Source organism: Nycticebus coucang, chromosome 1 (genome assembly GCF_027406575.1).
Source record: "Nycticebus coucang isolate mNycCou1 chromosome 1, mNycCou1.pri, whole genome shotgun sequence".
Classification (NCBI taxonomy): Eukaryota; Metazoa; Chordata; class Mammalia; order Primates; family Lorisidae; genus Nycticebus; species Nycticebus coucang.
The window spans coordinates 175921159-175939995 of record NC_069780.1 but is presented as its reverse complement, the minus strand read 5'-3'; the positions used below and the strand labels follow the sequence as shown (position 1 = coordinate 175939995).

The 18837-nt window shown below is 36.7% G+C and overlaps 1 protein-coding gene across 1 annotated transcript in view; it reads right to left on the bottom strand.

Moving 5' to 3' along the window:
- CDH10 (cadherin 10) overlaps positions 1-2452 on the bottom strand; it is a 157119-nt gene extending 154667 nt beyond the window's left edge. Inside the window, exon 1 of the mRNA XM_053596532.1 lies at positions 2131-2452. The gene's annotated coding sequence lies outside the window, so the exon portion shown is untranslated. The remainder of the gene's footprint in view (positions 1-2130) is intronic.
- Positions 2453-18837: the final 16385 nt, after the last annotated feature.

The following is an 18837-nucleotide window of genomic DNA, read 5'->3' as shown; positions in this document are numbered from 1 at the left end:
CTAAGTTTCATGCAGAATTCACATATTTTGGAATTAACCTTTTCAGTTTCAAATATTCTATATTTTTCAAGAAGAAAAAGAAATACCTCTTTCAGATTACACACTAACTTTATTAATAATGTGCCAGAAATATATACCCCTTGAGATACCGTAGAAAATCATTTTTCTACCTTTTTTCTTCTTTTTTAAAGAAAACCCTAGTGTAGATAAAAATGGAACAATGAAATATTAAATTGATTACCTGTACGGTACTGTTCTTATCAACAAACAGCTAGTTTTTATAAACATCAAGGATCATCTCCACCTGGAGCACGAATCCAGTCCTAGGCAATTTAATTATTGACCTCACACATATGTGTCTGTACCTGGTTGCTCACATAGTTTACATTCCCTCTTGCCATTTCCCCTCCAAACATCTAAGTGTATGAAATTCACTTCTTTGATTGGAGTCAGGGAAGGCATATGCATTCACCAAAGAAGTCAATTTGTTAGCAGCAAGTATTTGAAACCAAAAAAAGTATCTGAATAAAATCAGACATCGAGTCACACAAAAGAAGCATTTCTTTATATTTTTGTCACCAAAATGGGTTTGTATGTGATGTGTCCCTAAGGCACAGGCACATGCTGTTTATATTTGTTCACTCTCCAATCCCTTCACCACATCCCTCCCCAAATAAACCATCATTCCCTTATGCGTTGCACATTGAATACATATGTGCCACATTTACTACACTGGGAGGGGGGACATATTATCTATGCAACTTACAATTCACCTATTTCTCTGGGACATAACCTCTCCTTTTTTCCCTTCATCACTTTAACTAAAAACAAACAGAAAGCTCTATCAATGACACAATGTTTTCATGAAAGTTCTACTAATTAAAAATCCTCACCATACCAGACCTAAAAAATGAGCAGACTCTTGCCAAGTGTTATTCACCACAGAGAAGCTCTTGTAGCTACGTTTTAAAGGAGGATAAAGAGGGGGATGGTGTGCAAGGAGGAAGTCTACTAACATATGCATCGAAGTATAACAGTTGTTGGCGTCAGAGGGACAGATTATTTTTAATATAGATCCTTCAGGAAAAAAAAATAGAAGAAAATATAATGCATCTCCAAAGAGATGAGAAGTAATGGATGTGCAGGTTTGGATAATAGATGCTTTTACTGGAATGAAGGACCACGATTATAGGAAAGAGATCTGTAATATGAAAGCAAAAGATGATAGGTCAGTTTTAAAACGATATTTGCCTTTATACCTGTAGACTCCCCCTTTTAATGGTAAGGAGATAGTAGGCTTTTTATCGTAGCAGCATAAAAGCCACTTTCAGTCTACTGCTTTTTCCCATACTTACAGTGCAATCAATAGTTACTTGTTGGGGACAGGCATTTAGACTTGCAATATGCTGCATTAATTTAACACCACATAAAATATGGATTTTATTGCAGCAGAGACAATAAATGGTGCAACTGCTGACTCCATGGATTTAATCTCCCCCCCTTTTTTTTAATCTCTCACCCCTAATACTTCCGAGTCAGATATAGGATGTGAACATAGGAATTGTACCTATTCAATCCCTGATAAATGTCCATCTATTGTATTTATGTAGATGCTTAGTGACCATTGACAGTTTCAAGGACTCTGTCTTCTGGCTGTCATTTCTCTTTAGATTGAAGGTACAGTGAACTCTGACTAGAAATAAGCGCAGAGTGGATCCATTCATATGGAATGTGAAGTGATGTTAGATGATGTTAGAGTTCCCAGAAACAATGTTATCTCTTCATCGATTTTTTCAAATACAGACGAACAAGTATGAGCACGACAAATTACACTCCCTAATACATTTTTTAGTGTTTGTTCAAAGTGATCGAATTCACAAACTCGAATATCCTGACCCACTGTTGAGCATAATATATAATTTATCCAGCTTTACGTTACCTGTACAGATATTCAAAGCAGTTGTTTGCAGCATTTTAACAGAGTTGTATGCTTATTTATTTATGTATTAAAGACAATTCTTTTTTAAATAATTGCCAAATACAACTTCAAAACAAACATTTCTCCCCCCCAAGAGGAAAAAATAAAAAGACCTTAAGGGAGTTAAAAGAAGAGAAGTAAAGTCTTCCTACCTTATTTTTTTTAAACAGCTTCCGGATAATGGAAGTTGGTCCCAGTCAAAATAACCCAGGAGAAATGGTCACTATGTCCCCTTTTTGTTTGTTTTCCGCTGCTATTTTCTATCACTGATTCTACTTCAATCTAACTCAAGCTTTCCCTCAGCATCACTTTTAACTCTGGACGACAGGGAACCGAAGAAAACGGGGGCGAGCTCCCGCTCTGATTGGCTTTCATTCAGTGCTTCTGATTAAGGGGAAAAAAGAAAAAAAAAAAAAAAAAAAAGCCAGCAAAGGGGGAAAAAGCCCTTCCTCCCGCGGAGAGAAAGGTTCTGCTGATAGAGCCGCAGCCCTCGCCATGGGAAGGTTAGAGACCGGGAAGCGCAGGGCTGCTGAGCACACAGCGATTTGCAAGTGAATGCGAGGGGAGGGCGCAGCCGAGGGGAGGGCTGTGCTGGGAAGGCGTCCCCTCCCCCGCGGGGCAGAAAGACTCTCTGTTTCAAGGCTAAGGTAATCAGCCCAATCTAATCCGCCTGTGTCGGTAATACAATCTCGGGAACAGGACTGCTTCCTGCAATTTTTTTTTTTTTTTCTCCGAACAGATACTTCTGACATACGTATTCCTGCACCATCCTTACACCAGACACCCGAAATCCAAGTATTAACGGAGCGCTAAGACAAATTGCAATCAGATCTGATAATGTTACCAGAGTGATTTTTGTTGCAGTTTTGAATGTGTTTTGTTTTGCTTTCAGCGAACTTTCTCTTCTGGATCTTCCAGATACCATTTTTGGTTGTTTATTGTCATGGGGGAACAGTCCTTGCTCATCATTTTGGAATGACCGTGAGCCAGTGTCGTCTGCTTAATCTTGACAGCTTTCCGTTTTAATACTTTGTAGATGAAATTGTTCATTAATAATTTAAATATATAATTAATGCATTTAAGATATTTAGACCTTTGGACTTGACACAATCTCCTTATGTTTTTTTTTTATTTTTAACTTATTTTTTTGGTCATAAATATGAGTTTTGTGCCCAAATGCGTGTGGAGTACATTTGGAGGTTTCTAGCTACTCATCAGCGGTCTTAACTGTCTAACTCCCTACTTATCTACCCCTACATCAAATTGCAATCAGCCAAACCTTACCAAAGGATGTCAGTATAACTCCACAAAATAATTAACACCTTTACATATTTCTGGCTGGCTGTAGATTCTTTTTAAAGTGCTGTCTGTAAATGAATTACGTATGTATATAATTTATAAAAATAATCTGAGAGCTAAAGGAGAAGCTATGAAGATTATTTTGTCCAGCTTTATTTTTTTTTCCTTTTTAGCAGATAGCAACACTCAAAGTGTTGAATGTGTTGATTAAGGTCACAGAGGTAACTCGAAATGAGGTTAAAACTATAATGTCAGATTCGCACTTGAGTTCAGTATTGTTTCTGGGATACGGTACTGCCTCCTCGGTACCTATTTGATCATTCTAACTGTCACCAGGCCATTTGTATAACTGACATAATAAGAAAGAAACTCAATCTCAGGGGAAAAAGAAAGGAGGATTCTAAATTATGTTATTTCCAAAAGTTTTAGTGTAGCACACGACCAATGTTACCAAGTAGCTTTATAGACAAAGATACCAAACATTTCCACTCATCCAAATGGCATTTTGGATGCCATAGAGCAAAAAGGGACTTTTGAGACTTAATTTCACAGATGAGGACATTAAGATCTGGAGAATTCTAAAGACCCTTCTGAAGTTCCATAACAATAGAGCTATAATTCTGAGTTAACTATTGATCATTTGCCAATAGTGCCACCCCCCAATCAGAGTGCTTTAATTTCAGTGTCAGGTAAAAATAATTGTTCCATTTTGTGTGTGTGTGATATGTGTACCTGTATTAAAATGGTATGTATGCGTATTAGTTCAGTACCATCCTGCTGTTGACACATTAAAGCTGGCTGTGGAGAGAAATATACAGTAACGTATTTTATTACACAGCAACTTTAGTACACACAGGGAAACTCATAGATGGTTTTTCTCTTATTAGATTAACTATAATATTTTTATGCATTTGTTTGTTACTAATTACAAAATAAATGACTATATAATGTGAGGAATTTTTGGATTGCATTTGAATGGGTCCAGTTAAGAAAATAACCAAAAGTTGAGATCTGAGGAAGAAATGCTATTGTATTAATTAGAATATATGTTGCAATGATGTATTTCCAAAATGAAAGTTTCTTAACAAAACAGAAGTTTCTTTTCCTCTCACATAAATTTTCTGAGTTGGTATTATTTCTCTGCCTCATGGAGTCATCCAAAACTTGGATTCCTTCTGTCTTGATTTTCAACATTTTCAACAATGAGTTGAACTCGTTTGTGTGATCCAAGACAGGTCACCCCATTCTGTCTTCTAGAAAGAGGAATAATATGTATAAGAGGAAGCTGTTCTTGGGCGGCGCCTGTGGCTCAACGGGTAGGGCGCCAGTCCCATATGCCAGAGGTGGCGGGTTCAAGCCCAGCTGCAGCCAAAAAAAAAAAAAAAAAAAAAGAGGAAGCTGTTCTCTTGCATTAAAAAATGCAACCCTTACGAAGTACACGCCACTTCTGTAATCTCATTGGCTGGAAAACAGAAATGGGGTTCCACATCTTTGCTAGGGGATCTAGGAAATGTAGTATTTACTCCCAACACGTATTTGTTCAGGTAAAGTCATTGGTGCTGTTAGAGAGGGAGGTGACAGAATTGGGTACAAATAGAAGCAGTGGGGGTTACATGTATGTGTCATAGAAAAGGCATAGTTTTTCTAGTGTACTTTATTTAGCAAAAAGCAGAATATTATTCTTGTTTTAAATGAAAATGTTGTCATAATGTTAGTGAATGGTATCCAACCAAAAGAACTTTAATAATATCTTAATACTTTGAAGTACAAAACAATTGCATTGACATTTATTTCATTTTTTATCTTATGATCATGTCATATATTTAATAAATGATAAACAAAATATCCATCAATTCAAAAGTTCAAGAGATACAGACGAGAGATAGAGAGGGAAAGAGAGAGAGAGAATAAGAATTTGAACGAATGTATTAAAACACGTTACGTTTCCCTTAATGTTGACCTTATAAAAGAGAGACTCTATATCTGAGATTATATTCCATTATATAGGATATAAGCCTTAATAAACAAATTAAAATAAAGAATAAACAGAACATTTGGCTAACAATTTTAATCCTCTTACAATGAGTTGTTTTATTAAACGATACCATTTTTCAGTCTCTTCTTTATTTTACTCCCTAAATGAGTTAACTTGGGGTTCTGCAAGTTTTCTATTTCCCTGTAAATCTTACCTGAATTAGTCCTGTGAATTAGGTGAAGCTTCCCTGTAGTCACTAACGTTAGGAAATGGTAGTGCACGAGAAGTGAAATGAATGAATGAAATATAAAAGGGATCGTAAACTCACTAGGCATGGAATGAAGGGGTTAGTAACTCACAAAAATGTGAGGAGAGGCCATATGTCCATTATAAACAAATAAAAGCTGACAAAAACTTTAAGAAATATATTTATATGCACAACTTACATAACTAAATGGGACATTGCACAGAAAATGTCTTAATTGTTATAAGTAAGAAAATTGAGAAGCATTCTATCATTTTTGTTTTTATACAAGTAGTATAATGGAATTCCTTAAAGGCTGATGGCTTTGTAATATAAAAGACCCGATTGATTAAAATCAATCTAAGTTGTCATGCTATTGCTAAACAATAACTGTTAAAGGTGTCACTTGCTAAAGGGCTACATGCTTATTGTAAAACAACAGCTTCTCACCATTTTCTAGGTTCCTGTGATGTTATGAGAGATAATATCAATTTCTAGGTTTTATTAGGCAGTTGGTCAAGCCTAGTTTTCTTTCTTTGTTAGTGAGATGAGAGTAAAGAATGTCCACTTTGCTTTACTCTTCATAAACATGTTGGCAGAAAAATAATTTCTCAGAGTTAGTTTGGTAACATTTTTGCTAAACTCCTTCTAGTCTGCCTTACAGGACTGTCGAGGCTTAGAAAATTAAAAATTGCATTTTTCTTGAGGCTATTGTTGGGGGTGGGAGTAGAGGGTAATTTATATTCAGTTTTTCAGATGCTCTTATCAAGTTTAGTTAGAAACTGAGTTAAATAAGGAGAAAGGCAAAATGCAGGGCATTAATGTTGCTCGCCTGGATGGTAGCTGAGAAGCCTGGGGGTTTTTTTGCATCACCATCACCTGAGGGAATGATGGCAACTGTTGAAATCACAGCAATGGATTCGGGGTGCTGGAAGTACTGCGGGTCTTTACTTAGTCCTTCGCTTTATATCTGTGTTGTGAACCACCTACCACTCAAAATTAAATTATTGTTTGCTTAAAATAGTTTAGAGTGGTTTCTGTTATCCACAGCTAACAGTTACTGAACTTGTGTTGTTTAACCGTATCTGGACATTTCTTAAGTCTCATAGCTTTGGAGTGGAAAGAGGGACGATGGAGCCAAGGAAAAAGCACAGTGCCACACAGTGATGTTTTTAAAGATGTAATTATTTGAAAAAACAAGAGTTAATTAAAAAAACATGAGATCTTAAATTTAATTGTGTCTTTTCTCCCCTTCACTTCATAAGTCACTGTATTCTGTGTGTTGCATACTTGTTGCGTTCTTGACTTTGGGGGGTGCAAACAACAGCCCAAAGTGTGGTGCTTTGGCATGCCTATATTTTGAATTAAAGGAAATCGAAATCCTTAGAAACTGCCTCCTACCAAGGACTTTGTCGCCTTCTTTTGTTTCTACCCACCCACCCCCCAAACTCTCAGGCACGCACTATCTTTGGAAATTCCCTTACCTGACTAAGAAATCTTCTTCCATAAGAAATGGTTTTAAATGTCAACAGTTTTAAAATGTACCATTCTATCATGCACATTAGGTGAGGTCCCACCAAATACCCACCCTCCTCCCGGCCTCCCCCCTCTCCACCTTCTCCCTCCTTCTTTCTGGACCCCCACAGTTGCATTAATGTACACAGTTATGATTGAATAAAGAAAAAAGGAAAAAGAAAAAAAAAAGAAATGCAATTTTCTTAAAAACATTTCCCTATGAATTTTACCCAACAACCAGGAAAGATTAACCATTCTCCCCGAGAAGTTGCCACCCTACCCAGACAGACTTTTCATCTGAGTGCAACTCTGAGACATTACCTGGAAGACACACTCTGTGTAAGACAATCTTCGTACATAATGAAGAACCCTGGCCTTCCCACCACCTCCCTCAGATCTCAGAAAAATATTGCCCCAGGCCATTCTTTGTTCTTTGGCACATTAATTTCCCCTGAAAATCACTTACCACCCCTCACACTTTCCTACATCCCCTATCTCCCTTTCCTTTACGCTAGTTTAGCCTCAACCACCTGGCCTTCATTGAGTCTCCTATTTTATCATATATAGCTCCCATGTTTATGCAAGTTAAACGCATTTTTTATCCCTTTCCTCTGTTAAGTCATCTATTGTCAGTTCTTTGCAAAAGATTTAAACCTCAGAGGAGGAAGAAAAATTATTTTTACCCCTACACTCCTTAGATCAGACCCAAATCAAAATCCTTGATCTTTTCCTTACTATTTTAATGTAGAAAAGTTTGTCACATATGAAAAAATTTACAAGCTCAATTTACAATCGCCAAAATGTGGAAACAGACTAAATGCCCACCAACCCAGGAATGGATTAACAAGCTGTGGTATAGGTATACCATGGAATACTATTCAGCCATTAGAAAAAATGGAGACTTTACATCCTTCGTATTAACCTGGATGGACGTGGAAGACATTATTCTTAGTAAAGCATCACAAGAATGGAGAAGCATGAATCCTATGTACTTAATTTTGATATGAGGACAATTAATGACAATTAAGGTTATGGGGGGGGAAGCAGAAAGAGGGACGGAGGGAGGGGGGTGGGGCCTTGGTGTGTGTCACACTTTATGGGGGCAAGACATGATTGCAAGAGGGACTTTACCTAACAATTGTGATCAGTGTAACCTGGCTTATTGTACCCTCAATGAATTCCCAACAATAAAAAAAAAAAAAGTCTATACCCTGAAAAAAAAAAAAAAGAAAAAATTTACAAGTAAATTGAATTCTATTTTCAAAACAAAACAGATAAAAATAGATTGAAAAAATTTACAAGTAAATTGAATTCTATTTTCAAAACAAAACAGATAAAAATAGATTGAATAATTCTCATGTTGATTGAAAACTATATTTTTTTCCCACTGACTGCTTCCATCCATAACTGAATAAGGTTAGTAGCCTATTTTAAATTTTGAAACATTGGTGAAGAAGTCCAAATAATCAGGGATAAATTTTATATTTTCTGGTTGTGATTTAACTCGATGACTAAGGAAACAAAAGAAGAATCGAACATAAATATAATCTTTTATTTATGTATGTTATTTTAATGCAGAGATTAGGTCTGAGTACTAAAGCAGTGTTTTAATCAATATTGTCATCCTAACAAGTTGTTCTAAGAATTCTTAGATGTTTCTTAATAAAACATAATATTTTTAAATAAATAGGTATTATAAAAGACCAGACTAACCACAACTATTATTTTTATTTCAGTTGACTTAACAAAAAGAAGCCGAGGTAAAATTAATATAAGTAGTTTATTTGGTCCAAGGTTGAGGATGGCCCTAAGGAGAATAGATTCAAGTTACCCTGAATATACACTGGGATTAACAGCTATTAATAAACAAGTTAATTTTTAAAGTCAAAAACACCAGACAGGGTGTGTGATGATACAAAAATGAATTGTTGGCTCCAGTGAGCAGGATTTCGCCACACGAGACAGAGGATTAGCCAAAAGTTAGTTGAGTTGCTGCCGCTTCTCTTAAGTAGAGCTTGAAGAATAAACCTGCATTTTTGTTTCAACGAAACTTAGAAACAAAATGAAAGAAAAGGACAGACGGTGTAATGATGTGGTTGATGGAAGTCCCAGTGTGCCGGTAATTCAGTTTAAACCTTCATTGTACAGACAGCCATACCCGTTCGTTAAAGATTTAGTGATCTACAGGAACCTAAGAAGGTTCCAGACCTGGGATGTGGTGATATTTCACTCATAAGGCAGTTAAAAGTGTTTCCATGCATTGAACTGCTTGTTGGAATAGACATCGATGGGGATCAATTACCATGGAAGGGGGGAAAATTGGCTCCCAACCTGGGTCATTTTCTGCAATCCCGGGAACTGAATTTGACTATTACATTGTATTGAGGCTGTGTTGTGGAGAGAGACTCTGGTTTGCTTGGATTAGACTTGAAAACCTGCATGGAATTGATAGAATACTTCGATTCTGACCATCTGGCCAGATTTTCTGAAGTGGTGTTTGGGTATCCATCTCCATCCATGGTTGTCATCAGCACACCAGCGTTGACCTTCAGAGATTCAGATCACAAATTTGAGTGGACTAGAATGGAATTTCAGAACTGGGCTTTACATGGGCGCATCTCTGTAATTACTCTGTAGAGTTTCCTGGCCTGGGAGCACCACCAGCTGGCGCTCAGAGTGCTGCGTTCTGTACACATAGGCATCTTCTGGAAAAAGGGCGGAAAGGCAGCTGAATTGTGTGTTTCAGAGCAGCATGCTTATAAAGTTGCTTTTACGGCGTCGTACCCAAGTTTACAGCAAGAAAGGTTCCTCAGACTCGTCATGGTCAGAGAAGTGTCCGTACAAGTGAAAAGCATAAGAGTGAGGTATATGCGGAGGCTGCAAAACAGAGGGACAGGGAACTGGGTGATGAGCCAACAGACACCGGCCCAGAGGCCCCCATGATATGCTTTGGACCAGCCTTCACAGAGGTTGAAAGAGACGGGATAAAGAAGTCTCCTAAACTTTTCTGTGTTGGAAACAAGTTCTTAGTGCCCCTAAAAAGACTCCTCGCGTATCCCAATTTGAACAGCTTATGCATCAGCGAAGAAAGGATGAGATCGGTCATTGCCAGCTGGCTGATCTTGAGCTCCGATGGCTCTGCAGTGATGGTTGAGGTGTATGATTATTTTGATCATCTGTTTGATTTTTGAGCCATCCTTATTTCCTGAAACTCAGGATCTGTGATATAGTTGGGGTGACTTAGAATTTCATTTAACCTTTTTATGTAGTCATAACTCATGTAATGTTACGTTTGAACACCAGTGTCTACATTTCAAGTTGGTGGACAAATCTGCATGGTGTATAGCTAGATTGCCATAAACCTGAGAAAGATATCAGGGTCGAACGGTGGTGTGTTTTCTTTTCAAACTGGACATTTCTTCTTATGTTTTCTTTAGAATAAATTACTTGGCGGTGGTGTAAAAAAGCAAAATGTTTGTGGGGAATGCTCACTGGTTTACAGTTATAACATCGATTAGTGATTGGCTATGCGTTGTTACGCTAAGGGGTGTGGGTAATAGTGTCCTGTGTGTCGATATTAGATTCATTTACAGAGGCATGTGGTAATAGCATGCAGTTTCAAGAGATGAGTATATAGCTCCACAGGAAGAGTAGGAACTCATTGTGACCGTTCTAAAGTCTCATTTTCATGTCTGTCTTGGCTTAATAATTAAAAGGGCTTGTATTCCTCAGATAAAAGTTCTTTTCATTTCTCAACCCTCTCTTAAAATATCATTTTATTCTTCCTTTTCCTTTCTTTTTCTGATTACTTGTCAACTGTTAATTGTGTGAGATTCTAACCTACATGTGAGCAAACCAATCAGCTTGCTGGTTTCCTGGATGCTGACAGGAGGGGTGAGATTCCTGAAACAGACAAAGGATAGGAGAGGCAGGATGGTCACCAGGTTTGCTTCAGCTTTCTCTGTGCCCCCCCATCCCATGGGGGCAACACCTGAGATGAGCCCCCCTGGGGACTGCACATGAAGTAGCAGCTGAGCTGAAGGATCCTGAGTGTAGAGAACTGGGATTATTATTATTTTTTAATAATGTGAGCAAAACTACCTGAACTTTCTTCCAAAGAGAGATATGTTGTTTGCCTATATACAAACATTCCCTCTGCTCTGGTGGGGGCCCTATCTCTATCCCCCAAGGCTCTTATAGGTCAACGTCCTTAAAAGACAGTGCTAGAGGGAAAACAAATGAATCCAGCACAGAAGCATGAGGGATATGTGGAAAATCATTTTGCAAAATGATTATGGATCCAGTGAAATATCTAAATCCACATCCATCAGTTATAAAGCAGTAGCTAATCCAGCAATGTTTTTCAACAATTTTTATCTCACAGCACACTTGAAATTATAGTTAAACTTTCATAGCACACTTAAATTATGTCGATCAAAAAAAAAGAAGAAGAAGAAAAAGAATATACTTACTGTGATTTGAACTTCTTTTCAAAATAATTTACTCATTTTCACACCACACCTAAGATCCTCTCACGGCAGACCCGTTGAAAATCACTGTAATGTAGTGATGATTCATATCATATGCCATGTTACTCTCCAAATAGAGATAATGTTTGTTTCAGAAATGTGGGTGCAGCGTAGTTGAGTTGGTCTATGGAATCTACCCTAACACCCAGCTCATGTTACGTGGTGCAGGTTCTGCCTTATTAGCAAGCGTATCATGACTGTGTCTTACATACCCATACCATGAGGATTTCCTATTTGACCTTTCTTTCAGCCCGACAAGGGCTGAACACTAAAAAAATAAATAAATACATACATAAATAAATAGCCACTACTTTGCTCAAGGCTTCACAACCACTACACCAGGATGTAGCTGGAGAGGCTGTAGTTTCCATAAAGTGAAGGGGGCCAGTGATAAGAATAGTAGATAAGATGTTTTCAGGGCCTCTATTAATTCAGCCCATCATAATATCATAGTATATTAAATAATCCTAGAAATACATTTAATAATATACTAATAGTACATTAACATATTATATACTATTAATATATAAGATGCTTACTAATATAATTAACATGCTACTTCAATATGATCATTCTCATGATTTAACTCTCAGTTCACTTTGACTCCACAGAAAGGTACCAAACAAGTTCATTTCTTTTCACAATTTTTACATCAGCTAAAAATTAATTACAAATACTTAGATCTCCTCTACTCAGTGATCTTTGCTCTTTAAACTCCTTAATTCTTTGTTTGTCCCATTTTACTAGTCAAATGGTGAGGAAGAGGGTGAGATAAAATTTTTTTTTTGTTCAAAATTCTACTGGGTAGTCTCTTTTTCTCCCTTCCTAACTTTTTCTTTTTGTTTTTCTCTCCCCTCTAATATCTGTAACAGATCAGGCATTTGCGAGCGCAGTAAAATGTTACTCATGGTTTTCAGCTCTAGGCAGTGGATCCCCACTTTTCTCATTCATAATGAGTTATTAATCTTGCATCAATGTAACTGCTGAAAAACTCACGTATATCTATCACAGTACCCCAATTTTGGAGAAAAATCTGAAGGCGCCGGGCATTCTATCTCTCAAACCAATTTTATTACTAATTAGTGGTTCTTGAAATGTAGTCCAGGGACCAGCAACGTTAGCCTCACCTGGGAACTTGTTATCAATGAAAATGTCAGATTTTATCTCAGAGCTATTGACTCAGAAACCAGAAGAGTGGTCAGCATTCTGTGTTTTCTAAGTCTCAAAATGTGGAACCCTTTTTGTCAGTTGAAAAGAACCTGAACTCCTTAAAGTAATGTAAAGGGTTTTATTCTGAGCCAAATATGTAGATGTGGGCCCATTGAAAGCCATGCCCCAAAGGCCTTGAGCCAGTGTTCTCACTGTGGCCAGGTCACAGTTTGGTTTTGCACAATTTAGGAAGATAGGAATTGCACATAAAGTCTTAACTAAATATGTGAACAGCACACATTGGCCTACCCTGCAAAGGCAGGACATCTCAATCGAGGGGATCACAGGTTATAGGTGGGTTTATAGAGTCACTAATTATTAGTTGGTCAAAGAAAGGAAGCTTTTTCTAAATACTTGAAATCTGGTAAGAAGGTCTGTTGATCAGAGACACGCCACAGGACATATGGAGACTCAAATGATGTGTTAAGTAAATTGATTAACTGCAGGTGTAGTTTAACTTTTCATGTACACTGCCTTAGGCCTATTAATGATTTTGTACCTTATTGTTACAAAGAATAACTCCACAAAGGACAGGCATGTCTGATGTCACTTGTCCTCATAGCTGACAATTGAGCTTGTAAGATATTTTTGGGTTCCCTTGGCCAAGCGTGGAGGGCAATAGAATGAATACATTCACCTGGGGGGGTTGTTTAAGATTTTATTTTAGGTCACATTTTCCTAAAACCATTGATTTAAGGCATTTTACAAAATAAAGAAACAATAAGTTAAAAATTATTGTTTATAAATGAGAGATTTGTTTATGCAATAGCGTATTATTTTATGCATATATATCTCATAGAGAGACACTGAAAAACATTAGGCTATTATGAGATTGTGAAGAAGAGTTAAAATCATGATCCTGGCTAAATAAGAATTTAACCATGTAATGAGAGAGGCAAAAGTAAATGAAGGGGAAGAAAGGAAGGAATTTTGCCAAGTGTGTGATGAATGTAGAAGTAGTTACTCTGGAGGTTTCCAAATAGAGTATTACAACTCTGATGAATGTCAGCTTTGGTTTTCATTTCAGCACTCAGCATCCTAGGGGAAGGACGGCAGTGAAAACTCCTGGGCTGTGCTGTTCCATCCCAGCAGCATGTTGATAATGCAAAGTCCCAACAGAGTTGCCAAGAAAACAGATCAGAAAGAGGAGGGGGCTTTTACTCTTTTCTTGTAATCTCCATTGATGATGGTAGCCTGCTTTGCATACAAATGTCTGTCCTTTCCCCAGCCCCTCTTGTGACAATACTTCCCCTGTGTAATCCTTAGTGTTATATTAGAGGAAAAGGGGATGAGACACAGAGAGGAAGAGGAGAAGTTTTATGAAATCAAATTTTAACATTAAAGATAACCTGAAATGCCATCGTCTTTATTGACAGGGTTGGCTCCAGGGCTGTGAATTTTTGTATTTTGTACAGTTACACACAGAGCCTCCGGCTCAGATAATGCACTGATGTTTTGTTCTTGAATTTCTTAATTTTTTTTTTTTTTTTAACAAGGGCTCCATGTTTTCATTTTACATCTGGACACACAATTTTGTAGCTCATCCCCTTAGTCACTGGCTGATAGTGCTGATATAGTACCATGTACCTACGCACTAAAATGGTCCTTCACAGATGAATGTTTGAAGAGTAATTAATGTTGACATTTAACATGCAACATGGATAAATCTGCTATTGATAAATAGAACAATGAAGTGTTATTACCTTGTATTAAGTTGGCCTGGCTCTTACTATCATTTGATCTCTAGTGTCAAGGCATTAGCATAAGGTCTTCTCGAAATCAGTAAGTAAAATAGTATTATTTTATGTAAACAGTTGTTTATTTTGACTTATTTTATTGAGCAGATACAAGGTGCTAGATATTTTGCTTAGCACTGAAGACGTAATGATAATAAAATACTTGAGCAAGAGAATATAATGATTTAATCACATATGTGATTATATTATTATATTGAATAATAATTGCTCTGGTGATCTATGGATGGAAAGTAGAAAGAGTAGCTGGAAGGGGCTTACGGTAAAATTGGAAACTTGGTATAATGCCCTTTACCCCAGTGGCTTTAGAAGAAGTGATTTGTGTGTTGCCTGGTAACACCTAAATCCTATCCACCTAACACCTATGTAGCCAGGTGGTTCCATTACTCCAAGTTTCTTTAACCACTACCACAAAAGATGCCCAATTAATCAGGCATGTTATACATATAAATACCCTTATAGGTGCCCTAAATCTTCTTATGCTATAGATCACTGGGCTACAGCAAAACAGACTTCAGCTATTACAATGTGCCCAGATTACATCCATATAACCCCTGAGAAGTTATTTTAATATTTGCCAGCTTTTCAGCCACTGTTCAGCACTAGAAAAATACTTTTTTAAATAAAACCAAAAAATAGTAAAAACATTTGTTAATTTTTTGCTATTAGTCCATATTTTAGGAAAATCATGGGGAAAAATATGTGTTGAAATAGTTCATTTATATATCAAACTCTGCCATTTATCTTAATTTTTAGTAGAGTACTATCCTTTTTATAGTATGGTCCCTGAACATAATACCCTCTGGCTGAAACATCACCGAAATTAATTATTTATATATTTTTTAACATAATCTGATTCAGCCTACAGTTACAAAAGCCAAAATAAATGTTCTCAGATTTAGATGAGTTTTATTTTTAGATGAAGATTTATCTCTAATAGATTTCATTTAATTGATACAGTAACTGTTCAACTAGATACAAGATCTCAAGCTAAGTATAGTTGCTTGACACTTCGCATTTCTTATTCTAACTCAATTAGTGCATGCAGATTAAAAGTTTTTAGAAAAATACACAATCAAAACAAAAATTAAGTGATTTGTTAAAATTAGTAGTTCAATCACTGCCTAGTTTAAAATAATAAATTAAGCTTTAAAAAGCAAAGTAAATCAAAGCATAAGAATGATCATTTGTGAAAATTTCTGTAAATAGTGCACCAGGAATGGAATATTTTCAAGTTGTGCTCATTTTGTGAATTTTCATGGTTATTTGTCATGATACTAGTGAAGTATAATTTTCTTCTAACATTTAATTAAAAAAGAGAGAACAACATCACTTAACAATATGACTAGTTTTAGAAACACAGAGTTCCAAACATGTGGATAGATTGAAGATGTTAAACTATTGGTGTCTTTAATGTTAGCTCATGTCAAATACCATGATAATTGTAAAACTTTTAAATATGTGTATAGGCATGAGACCCAAAGTATTATAGCTTTAAAAATGTATTTAAAAGTTATTTCTATTCTTTTTTCATTTATCAGGAAGAATTCCTTTCCCCATCTCTGTCCTGAGCTGCCATCTTTCTGGCTTACAGCCCCCCTTTGTAAGCCTCCCAGGCCTATTCAACTTTGATGAGCCTTTTTTTAAGTAAGTTCATGTTCATTCTAATGTTAATGTGAATTCTGGGGAATTCAATGTGAATTCTGGGAATTCTCCGTACATCTTTCACAAGGGTTGGGAGAAGAGAGGTGTAAACAGAGAAGATCTGTATTGGAGTGGAGATGCAAGGGTCCAGAAGAGAGTTCCAGGGATTTGGGGGAAAGAATAGGTACTCCAGTTGATGATGGAGTGATCACAGGTGCCAAGCAATCACACACACACATTTCTTTGCAAGGCAAAAATACATTTCAAGGGAGGGGCCCCCGAGTTTGAGAACATGCCGATTTTTATGTGCTCACCAGTTTGTCTTGACTTTCTTCTGTCTGGGACAAATGGCTTTCATTTCTCACCTTTGGGGTGATTGACAGGTTGAAGTTATATAACAGATTATATAATAGGTTACATAACAGGTTGGTTATATAACAATTTCCCTTTCTACCAACGTGTTTTTCTCAGAATTCTTTGCCACTCATGTTTTGTTAATTAGAAAGTCATTACTGGTCACTAGGCACTTCTTGCTGTGCATGTTCCCACCAGGAAACAGTTCCCACCTGCCATTTGGTTCCCGCTGCAGTGTGATTACCAGCTCCAACTCAGTTTCTGAATTCAGTTTCCCCACACTTCTCCACTTCCTTGTGACCTGTTTACCCTTGGCAGTCTTAACAGTGGGACAGAACTGAACTTGAATCTTAGGCACAGTATCTGCAGATCTCCAAGATTTTCCTTGTCAGTTGAGGCTTTTGGTCCTGACTTGGCACAGGCAATCCTGCCCACAGTAGGGGGCTGCTTTCCTTCATAAAACCTGGGTGGAAAATAATATGTACACTACCAAAATAGGAATGTGATCCACTATCCCATCAGTGGGTCCAAATGTCCCACAGGCATTCATTTTTATTTTTAAAATTTTTCTTAGAGAAGAAAAGTATACATGAATAGAAACCATTGAAAGTATCATGAAGTTATTAATGTTACCACATATAGATCAGCCATTGTTTCAGCAATATTGATATAGTCGTGTGTATCATATGTAATATGTGAATGTATTTAATTTCAGTATAGTACGCAGTCATGCATAAATGGCTATGTGACACCATAAAATGAAGTAAATTACAGGTAATTATTAATGGAGCTTTGCAAATCTTTCAATAATGATTACCATGATGTATCCTTCATGTTCACCTTGATGCTTATAGTCTAGAGTGCAGGCAAGATAGCATAGTCCCAGTTTGAAACCTAATCAACAGGGAGGGGGAAACATTTAGATGTTTTTTATGTGCAATCCATCAAAAATACAATGTTGAGACAAAATTCAAACGATAAAAATCAATATCACACAGACTCACAAAGAAGGGAATGAATTTAGATGGTAATTATTTTAGTAAGTATTAACACGTTTCAATTAGAAGATATTGGTGTGCAACACTCTTAGGATGAAATGTTTGTATTTCATTTATTTTCTCCAGCTTCTTATCCCCATACACACTTTAGAAAATTCAGGGGTTGAGGGGTAAGGAATAAGATGGGAACAACTTTCTGGGCATAGAAAGGAGAAAGTGCAATGCCATTTAAAGCTATTATGCCATTGTGTGTTTTTTAATGTTAAATATAGAACTTTAATCTGGCTACAAACTTTCAGAACAAAAATTTTTTCTTTACTTAACCTGTCTTTCCTTGTGTGACTATGAGACATGGTGTTTTGCACATAAATTGCTCCAATGAAAACATGACATACATATTTTATTATACTTGTGTTGATTCTGTTCTTGTATTCAAATAAAATCATAAATTTCTTGAGTAATATTCCTAATTTAAATATCAAATTTACTATTCCTTGTCATAACTGTTTCAGTTATTAAACACACCTGACATTTATTCATTGATAAAGTATTTCCTTAATGCCTACCAGAACTCAAGTATTATTCTAAGCCTTGAGGATGTAGCAATAAACAGAATATACAAGGACTATGCTCTTGAGATGCTTTCATTCAACTAAGGAAAGACAGAGAAATAAGGAAATAAGCAAATAATATGACACATATTGTTAGGAGCTAAAGGTAAAACGAAGCAGGGTAAGGTGGACAGAATGGCTCATAGGCACATCCGGTGACTATAGGAACTTACATGAGAAAAGAGACTTTGAAGATGAGTTTAAGGTAAGAATATTGAGATGTGGAGATTATCCTGCCTGATTCTGTGAGGCCCACAATAATCACCTGTCTTTAAAAGCAGAGAACCTTTTCAGCTCTGAAAGGGAAGTGAAGACAGAAGAATATCAGTGATACGACAGCCTGAGAAGGGCCTGACCCACTATTGCTGGCTTTGAGGAGCCAAGGAATGGGGCCAGTCTTTAAAAGCTGGTAAACATATGGGAACAAATTCTCCCTCAGAGCTCCTAGAAAACAATACAGTCCTTGCTGGCACCCAGATAATAGTCCAAAGACACCCATGTATGTCTTCTGGCTTACAGAACGGTAAATAGTAAATTTACATTGTTCAGCAACCAAATTTGTGGTATTTTGTTTCAACTCAATAGAAAATTAGTATAAGAGAACAAGAGAAAACTGTAAATATGTGCCTTTTCACATAATATGGTCAGGGAAGGAGTGCTTGATGAGCTGATGCTTGAGCAGAGTTGAATGAAGTGACGAAAACAGTCACATGCATAGGAATAAGAT